The sequence below is a fragment of the Microtus pennsylvanicus genome, chromosome 22 (assembly GCF_037038515.1).
Source record: "Microtus pennsylvanicus isolate mMicPen1 chromosome 22, mMicPen1.hap1, whole genome shotgun sequence".
NCBI classification, from domain to species: Eukaryota; Metazoa; Chordata; class Mammalia; order Rodentia; family Cricetidae; genus Microtus; species Microtus pennsylvanicus.
Genome location: NC_134600.1, coordinates 19175266 through 19185013, shown reverse-complemented (window position 1 = coordinate 19185013; position 9748 = coordinate 19175266). Strand labels below are relative to the sequence as shown.

Here is a 9748-nt window from a genome sequence, read left to right as displayed (position 1 = left end):
AGTTGACTTCCTGTTGCCTCTGGGATTCTCAGCTCCAGCTTCCTGCATGCTGCCACACTCCCCACTGTGAAGAAAATGGACTGAACCTCTGAAACTGTAACTGAGCCCCTTCAAGAAAACGATTGGATTTATAAGAGTTCTCATGGTCATGGTGTCTCTTCACAGCAATACAAACCTAAGGAAGACAACACCATTCTGGAAACCTTCCCAAAATCCCCCAGCAGACGTCCTATCCTAACTGACCTTGAGTCCTTGCTGTGTCTAAAGCATTGCTAGAAAGGAGACTGGAGTTGCACAGATGTGGGTCATTGCTCCACTTCATCATCGTTCTCTGCTGTGCCATGGTAAAACTTCCTCAGTTATACCTGGACCACAGCCAGCAGGATAGAAGCATCCTTTCCCAGTCTCCCCTGCACTTCGTCTTCACATGACCAAATTCTAGCCAATAGACTGTGATTGGAGAGTTGGTAAGCAAATTGTAGACTGATCCTTTAAAATGTTTGTGCTCAGCCGGGCGGTGGTGGCGCACGCCTTTAATCCCAGCACTTGGGAGGCAGAGGCAGGCGGATCTCTGTGAGTTCGAGACCAGCCTGCTCTACAAGAACTAGTTCCAGGACAGGCTCCAAAACCACAGAGAAACCCTGTCTCGAAAAACCAAATAAAATAAAATAAATAAAATGTTTGTGCTCTCTGTTGTCTTGCTTCCTCCTTCTTGGAAGCATGAGGGTCTGGTGGGATAGATCAGTATCAGTAACTCAGAGACCTAAGTAGAAGGAACCCAGGACCCAAATCCTTCCCATCAAGAAAAATCTTTACGTGGTTTCCTAGTTTGAAATTCTAATTATTTTCAGTCATTATTATTATATTAATTAGATTATATGTTAATGTATTGATACATTATATGTTATATTAAGATGCTAATATTAATATAACATATAATATTAATATGTTTGGTCATATATTATTATTATTAGTCAGTACCATATCCAAATTGCAGAAATGGCCAAGCTTCACTTAGGTTAGTGGTTCTCAACAAGGTTCCTACTCTGGCAGTGTCTGCAGTCTGCATCACCCGGGTGCTGGTACACCCAGATTTACCAAGTTAGAATGCCTGACTATATAGTCTAGATACCCACATTTTTGATAATCTTCCAGGTCATTCTGTTGCACACTTAAGTTTAAAAAACAGGCTGCTCACAGGCCCCAGGGGTAAGCTTACTACTATTGTTTTTCTAAATGGACATAGCATCAAACTACTATGACTATCCCTATACCCACTGATTAGCATGGCTCTCAGTCCCCACCAGAGGTTTCTTTGTGCAGTGGATGGTGGTTAATACAGAAACCCACAGCTACTCAAAGTGCAGAAAGTGTCAGTGGTACAATCAGCTACAAATGTAACATCTGTATCAACAACCCACGAAAGCGTCAGGGACCAGTGTAGAAGAGGGGCAGAAGGTTGTAAGGGTCGAGAGGTCATGGAGGACCAGAGTGGAACTGTGCTTTCTGAACATGACAGGCCACTACACTCAGGAACTCACAGTAGCTGTGGCAGCACAAGACCAGCACTAGACCAAGCCAATCATCATTCTACCAAGGAGGAAGGTGGGGTTTGTGGGCCCACCCCTAACAGAGGAGCTGTTGGCAGTCCAGGCGATGGTTTCTTTAGACAAGGAACCAGTTTTCTCTAAGGTTGTGGCTCCTGGTAGGTTGACCATGCTCCAGAAGATGGCTCCATATCTGTGAGTACTCAGGCAGCACAATTTGGGTTGTTTTTTATTTTGTAAAGGGCATATATACATATATTATATATATATAATTTTTATTAATTCTTTGAGAATTTCATACAGTGTATTTGGGTCATATTCACCCCATCTCCTTCCCCTAACTCCTTCTAGACCCATCCCAAACACCCTTCTCCCCAATTTCTTGCCCTCAAACCAAATTAGAAAAAGCCCAGATTTAATGGATAAAATGCTCCTAGATTATTTTCCATCCCCCCACCCCCCAGGAATGAGACCGGAAAGGAAGGCCAGAAAATCACTTGTCTGTGCTCACACAAGCCTGCTAAGGTAAATGAACAGTAGGTGGGTCATCGGGAGGGAAGGTAAACAGGCTCCCTGACCAAGTACCTTGGTTTCCCAGTGTAGTGTTTTGAATAACAGTCCCCATACACACAAGTGCTGGGTCCCCAGTTGGAACTGCTTGGTGAGGATTAGGAAGGGAGGACTTGTTGAGGACTTGTTGGAGGAGGCCTATCAGCAGGCCGTGGGGGGATGGGTGGGGGCGGGCTTTGAAGTTTCAAAAGCCTATGCCATTCCCAGTTTCTCTCCTCTTTCCCTTTCCCTCTCCCCCTTGTTCAGTTGGAAGCATCACCCCAGCCCCTAACATCCATACACCCAGAGTCGGGAGCACCCCAAGCCCCCACCCCCTCTCTCTCCAAACCCTGTTGCATCTTAGAAAGCCCACAGAATGGCGAACGCTCCCCCCAAAATGTTCAAGACCACTCCCACAGGGTGTTTAAACTGCACCCTGGAAAACAGACTTGGTTTCCTGATCTTCCTTTCCTGCCTCCTCTTTGGGGACCTGGAAAATCATCTTGGAGCATTTTATCCATTAAACCTGGGCTTTATCTAATTTGGTTTGATTTGGTTTGATTTGCGTTGCCACACAGGCGAAGAGGCTTATGGAGTGCAGAAAGTTTTCTCCTCTCTCCTCTTTTCTCTCTCTCTCTCTCTCTCTCTCTCTGCCTTCTGGTTTGTGTCTCATGATGGAAGCTCTCAGCTACTGCTCCAGTGCTATGCTTGTCTGCTTGCTGCCATGCCCCCCATCATGATGGGCATGTGCTCATCTTTGAATCTGTAAGCCACAGGTTAAATGTTTCCTGTCATAAATTGACTCGGCCATGGTGTTTTGTCATGCTGATAGAGAATTAACCAAGATGCGCAGCGACAAGCAGAGGCTTGCTTGCAGGGCAGAGGAGGAAGAATATGCAAGCTTAGAGGATGAGGAGGACGTGAACTTTAGGGGAGATGAACGAGTCTGAGCATCGGACCACAGCCTGGGTCAAAGTTCATTGTACTCTGGCAGGGCGCAGGTGCTGGTCATTCCTCCGGCCACGTGCATTGATTTCTCCCAGTTGGTGTCATTATCTGGGGAAGGGCCACCACGAGTAAGAACAAACCGTCTGGAAGAGCCATCATTCGGACATATATCAGAACCTCCGAGAAAGCCCTTCTCTGCTTTGTCTGATGTTTTTGTTTTCTCAGGTGCTCTGTTTGATGTTCAAAGAGACATTTGGGGGTGTTATCTGGTTCTGAACCCCAACAGTACCACCTTCAAGTAGACAGGAGCAATACACTTTAGGTCCTGATTAGCAGCAATGTGGTATAGCTAAGAAAAAACGACAGGTGTCCTCCACACACATACGCACAGTAAGGAAATGTCTATGTTAACTAGTTTGCTTTAACCATTCCATATTATTTACACCCATCAGTACATCACATTGTACCCCATTAACATATGCAATTATAATTCACCAATCAAAAGTGAACTTTTTAAAAGATGTATTTATTATATATAGTGTTCTGCCTGCATTGTGCCTTCAGTCCAGAAGAGGGCACCAGACCTCATTACAGGTGGTTGTGAGCCACCATGTGGTTGCTGGGAATTAAACTCAGGACCTTTGGAAGAACACACAATGCTCTTAACCTCTGAGCCATCTCTCCAGCCCCAAAAGTGAAAATTTTAAAGTGAAAAGAAATGGGGGAGGGAGAAAGCAGGAATTCAGTAGCTGACCTAATAAGAAATGAAGTCATTGACTGAAAATTATATATGCAAGCAAAACTCAAAATAAGAACAAGTATTAACAGAAGGGCTGAGTGAATATGAACTAAATTTTCTTTTTTTTCATATTATATTTATTTATTTATTTACCTGTGCATTTGTGGGGCGCACCATGGACATGTGAAGGTCAGAAAATAACTTGGAGCCGGGTGGTGGTGGCGCACGCCTTTAATTCCAGCACTTGGGAGGAGAGGCAGGCGGATCTCTGTGAGTTCGAGACCAGCCTGGTCTACAAGAGCTAGTTCCAAGACAGTCTCCAAAACCACAAAGAAACCCTGTCTCAAAAAACCAAAAAGAAAAAGAAAAAAAAAAGAAAAAGAAAATAACTTGGAGTCAGTAGTCAGTTCTTTCCTACTCCATGAGGCCTGGGGATAGAACCCAGGTCTTCAGGCTTGGCGGTAAGTGCCTTTTAGCCACCAGGATATCTTGTCGGCCTATATGAACAAAATTTCCTTCCTTCATAGCAGGAAGTCAGTAGATAGCTTCAGAAAATGCCCTATCAAGGAGCATCATCCTTGTTAGCACAATTCTTTACTAAGACAACAGCCAGGAGAATGGAACCAGGCAATTATAAATAAAACCCCAGAGACCCGTAGAGATGCAGGGATGGAGGATGCTCAGTTTCATTATCGCCTGCCCTCTTCTTGCTTGACTTTTGTTTAACTTAGGGCTGGTACCCCTCGGACTTCTATCCACGTGGCCTGGACAACCGTCTACGATAGCTGTATTTCATTTTCAAATTACGCACTAGCAAGGAAAACTGAAGGGACAATAGAAAGCACCAGATAGCTAGAGGCGGCAAACGCATAACAAAGCGTCACCACCCAGTAGTGGTGATTAGAGTAGCCTAATTTGGGTAGGCCAACAAAGGTAACTAACTCTTCGAGGTGGGGGGGAGGGGGCGTTGCTTATCACGCCCAGCAGAAACGGAATAGGAAAGAGTTTGCGAGCTGGAGCTACCTGTAGGATTCTCTCCAGTGTAGGCATTTTCAGTCCCCAGGATGAACAGTAGTAACCTCTGTTGGTTCAGTTTCAGCTCTTCTCAAAGTTGCAATGTTTTTAACACCCTTAGTTGTTTTTCTTTCCTCCCATCAGAGCTGAGGAGACAGGCTGGGCAAGAACAGGGACTTTGGGAGGACATTTGGAAACAAACATGTTCTAAGGCTCTGAGGTGGCCAGAGATGGCCAAGTCAGTTGCCTCAAGCCTGACAGCTCGTGCTCCATCCCTGGAACCCACATGGCTCCAGCAAACGGTCCTCTGATCTCCGCACGGATGCCTGTGGCCCAAGCACACTTCTCTCCCAGACACCCTGTCATAAACAAATTTATGTTTTAAAAGTGCTTGGGGAGGGAGGAGTGAGGGGGGGGCTAGTGTCTGCTTCAGCTGCACATGAAGTACTTATAATGATGGAAATTTTGCTGTCAAATATTTAAAGTTAAGCCACCAGGGAGAGGCTGCACACAATGTGGGGGATGGAGTGTCCTACTCTAAAGCTTTCTCTGTAGCACCCCGCTTTATCCAGAAGTCGCCAGCATGTTCTCAGAGCCTCAGCTAGCCCAGTCGCTGGAAGGAGCTTTGAGGGTGGTTGAATGGGGCGGGGCTTCTACAAAGAACCCTCGTTCATTGGCGTAATCCTCTGAAGAGCTGTGCCGCAATGCCTGTGGCCAAGCCATGAGAACCAGCTGGGAGCAGCCTGGAGGCAGCCTTGTGGCTGTCACCCTTTGTCGCAAGGCCTCGGTCAGCCACTTGCTCATTCAGGCGGCGAGTACACTGACTTGCAGGATAATGGAGTCTTTCAGCTGGAGAGCCCTCACCAGCCTCGCCGCTATGGCCCAGCAGGTGAACATTCACATTCCGGAAGTCATGGTATTTCAACTACCCCGGCCCCAGCCCTTGTCCAGACAGCTACAGTAGCTTCCACGTTACGAGAGCAACAGTTAAACCGTGGTTCTGTCTTTTAATTCAGCTCATAAGCTTCCTTTTAACACACCAGCGCTGTCATTTTTTTAAGTTAACTTTGTGCCCCTTGTAGATGTCGGGATCTCTGCTGTCAGTGCCGAATAATCCTGATGGGAGACGGGCCAGGGTGAAGAGCCCAGAGGTACTGTGGGGACAGCTTTGGTGGTGTTCCTAGGAGTGGCCAGGACGCGAGTGACACCTCCACCTCACACACTCTGCTAGACAATTAGTCCCTGTTGCATAATTACATTCGGGAGGCGGGGGAGAAATCTTCAGGAACTCCTTGAAAACAGCTGATACACTTAGGACGTTAACACAGGGCTTGGTGAGGTTTCCCATCTGTGTGGTAGCTCTGCGACTGGGAGCAACTCAAATGACTCCTTTGGCTCAGTTTCTTCCGTATAAGATAGAGGTTTTGGTGTCTTCTTCATTTTTACCACAAGACTGACTGTAAAGCCTTTTGTTTCCATCTTTACAGGAAGTACTTAAGTGACCCGTCCGCTTTGGGGTTTGTTACTGTGTTTGGCAATTCCTTCTTTGTCTATCAAGCAGACCTCTTGAGCGACTCATTAAAACACTCATTCTCTGTCTGCTCCGGGGAATGGAGCTTTGATTGATTCAGGGATTGCAAATAAGTCAATGGAGTAATTTAAACTAAATGTTTGTAATTCTTAAAAACCTTTTTGAGTCAGATGATAGTGGCATACACCTTTAATCCCAGTACTCAGTACTCGGGAAACAGAGGCAGAGGGATCTCTGTAAGTCTGAGGCCAGCCTGGTCTGCATAGTGAGTTCCAGGACAGCCAGAACATCATAAAGAGACGCTGTCCCAAAAAAAACAAAACAAAAGATTGTTTTTATGAGTATGTATGAAGCATTAACCTACATGTGTGTAAGTAAGTGTACCATGTGTGTCTCCTGTGCTCTCAGAGGCCAGAAGGGGGCACTGGACTTCATGATTGGAGTTACAGATAGCTCTGGACTGCCATGTGGGCCTGGGAACTGAACCTAGGTCCCCTCTACCAGAGCAACCAGTGCTCTTAACCATTGAGCCATCTCTCCAGGCCCTAGATTTGATTGCTTTTATAATATTTCCATTTCTACCCATTAATTCAAGCTTATTTCAGGGCAAACATTTGACCCGTTCATAGTGTACTTGCTACTAGGGCCAGTTAATATCTTAATCTGGTTAAGTAAATTACCTTAGATAAATCCACACTCTGTTCCTTCAATTTGCTCTCACCTCTCCCTTGTTCCGGGAGGAAGGGCTGAACTTACTACGTCCTGGTCAGGCCTGGGATAATGCAGTGCTTGATAGTATAGTGTCTCAGGTCTCACCTGTCCATTTCCGGTCTCAGAGGTGACTGCCGCATGTCAGCTTGACTGCTGCTTGTCCTGTGGGTGGAACTGGTCAGTGCCTTGCGGGCTGGCACCTTCAGTTTGTATGAACCATGCCACAGCCACACCCTCACACAGCAGGCCCACCCAAGTCCCTTCTCTCAGGTCTCTTCCCTTGTCTCCTCGGGACCCACAAGGTTTCAGTTCTCAAGGTCCTCGGTGTCTTCTCCAGACCTATGAGAGCTTCCTGGCCTGGTGGCTTTGGGAAATGATACTGTCTGCCCTGACCATGCTTCATGACCTCATCTCAATCTCAACCCAGAAAGAGAAGTGGGAGTGGCTAATTGGTACCCCCTCTCTTCCTTCTGTCTTCAGCAACCCTAGGTAGAAGGCCCAGGCTTCTTCCTGTCTGAACCAGCATTTCCCTTCATCAGATCCTTCTTCTTCCAGAGATGATTCCTGCCCTCACCCTAGGATAGAAGGACTCAGGAAACAGAAGTTAGCTTATCATAAGGAAACATAGGGATCTTTGTATCTGTTAAGGGAAAGGGTGTGTAGCACCACGGTGGTTTGCCTGCTCAGCAAGCCGGGACCTTGTGGAAGAGACTTGCTAAGGCAGCGAGGAGCCAGGACGTTCTCTGAGCACTGGCTGCTCCTGGAGTTGGACGTCAGAATAACTTGATGGTTCAGAGAAGCTGCTGGCTGTGGCATGCGGTTCTCTCTGTTCTCACCCTTGTTTTCGTATGCAGAAGCACCAGGCAGTCCCACTTGATAAAGAAGCTGGTCCAGGCACGAGAAGGCTGTAGCCTCACCTACCCATGCTTAGTTCCCAGTATCTAGCATTTGAGGGGATGTCAGCATTGGCTGAAGGAACTGATTCTGGCTCTCACTGTTGACCCATCCTTTGACTTGTTGAGCTTTGATAAAGTCTGGGGATTTTCTCCACAAAATAAGTCTGATCACAAGTAAACAGATACCCAGATATTTACAGTGGAGAACAGTGGGTTTTACATTGTCTTTGGCAAGGGTGGCTGGGGGTGTGGCTAAGGCCTTGAATATGCTAAGAACTGCGCCATCTTTGAACTTTAACCCTAGCTCTTGTTTTTTTGAGAGTCGGTCTTGCTGTGTAGGCTATTGGTAAAGAAACACAAAATACAGGGCTCCAAAAAGGTAGGAACTTCTGTTCTCTCCAGTGTTACGGTGAAGCTGAATCCAAAGTTCTCTCCTCTTGTGCTGTCAACTCTAGGTTGGTATCCAGGCCGCATGATAGAAGCTGGTCAACCTCCACATTAGAGTCCAGGTTAAGCAAATTTGTCTTCACAGAAATCCCTTGAAAGTCACCCACGTCATTTTCACTCACCACTGGCTTAAATAGTCACGTGACCACCCTGGGTCTGCAAGACAAGAAGGCCAGGGAGATGGCTCAGTTGGTTGCCACGTTTGATCCCTAAAACTCATGTAAAACTTCAAGACAGAAATGGTGGGTCCCTACAACTTTCCGGCCAGCCAGTCTAGTTCAGTGAGCCCCAGATTTAGTGAGACATCCTGTCTTGAAAAAGAAGGTAAAGAAGGTGAAGGGGCTGGAGAGATGGTTCATTGGTCAAGAGTGAGTGTCTCCTTGGCTTTCATGAAGACCAGAGATCAACCCCCAGCACAAGTAACTAACAACTCCAAAGGATCCATTGCCCTCTTTTGGGGCATGTGTTATGGTTCAGACACATGTGAACATGCATGCACATAGACACATAAGGAAAATAAATATTATTTTAAAGATTTATTAATTTATTATGTATACAGTGTTCTGCCTGCATGTATGCCTGCAGGCCAGAAGAAGGCACCAGATCTCATTACAGATGGTTGTGAGCCACCATGTGAGTGCTGGGAATTGAACTCAGGACCTTTGGAAGAGTAGGCAGTGCTCTTAACCACTGAGCCATCTCTCCAGCCCCAAAAAGAAATTTTCTTTTTCATGTTAGACGGGTAATGTGCCCACGTCGTAACAAGGTTTAATGGGCAGCACATATCCCGCACTAGTGTGAAACCCCAATCATCACGCTTATGAACCATGAAAGGATCAAAAAAGAAAAGTGAGGAGTGATTGAGGAAGGCACTGGATGTTGACGCTATACAGACACACACAGACAGATACACACACTCGCGCACACACACAAGTTCTTTATATCTGTTGTCACTTTGGGTCTTTTTTTTGGATTTTTCGAGACAGGGTTTCTCTGTAGCTTTTGGTACCTGTCCTGGAACTAGCTCTTGTAGACCAGGCTGGCCTCGAACTCACAGAGATCCGCCTGCCTCTGCCTCCCGAGTGCTGGGATTAAAGGTGTGCGCCACCACCGCCCGGCTTCACTTTGGGGTTCTTGGCAGTGGCGATGTCCTAGAGAAAGAACGGAATACACACACAGGGGCAAGAACTCTAATGCAAAGTTCCAACCAGCTACTGCAATGCTAAATCGAACTCCTGGAAGAGAGCCCTTCTCCTCGTTTGTGGCTCCTCACAAGACCTCTGAAAGATGAGGTACCTATTCTCCCCACTTCTACCCACCAAAAGGAGAGTGATATCCCAGACCCAGAAACACATTACAAAGAATA

General features: G+C 46.5%; 1 non-coding gene across 1 annotated transcript; it reads right to left on the bottom strand.

The window, feature by feature from the left end:
- Window positions 1–9114: 9114 nt before the first annotated feature.
- On the bottom strand, window positions 9115–9219 carry LOC142840107 (small nucleolar RNA U13). Its single transcript, XR_012908893.1, has one exon. It is a non-coding gene; the product is annotated as a small nucleolar RNA U13 (small nucleolar RNA).
- Between the last annotated feature and the right edge of the window lie 529 nt (window positions 9220–9748).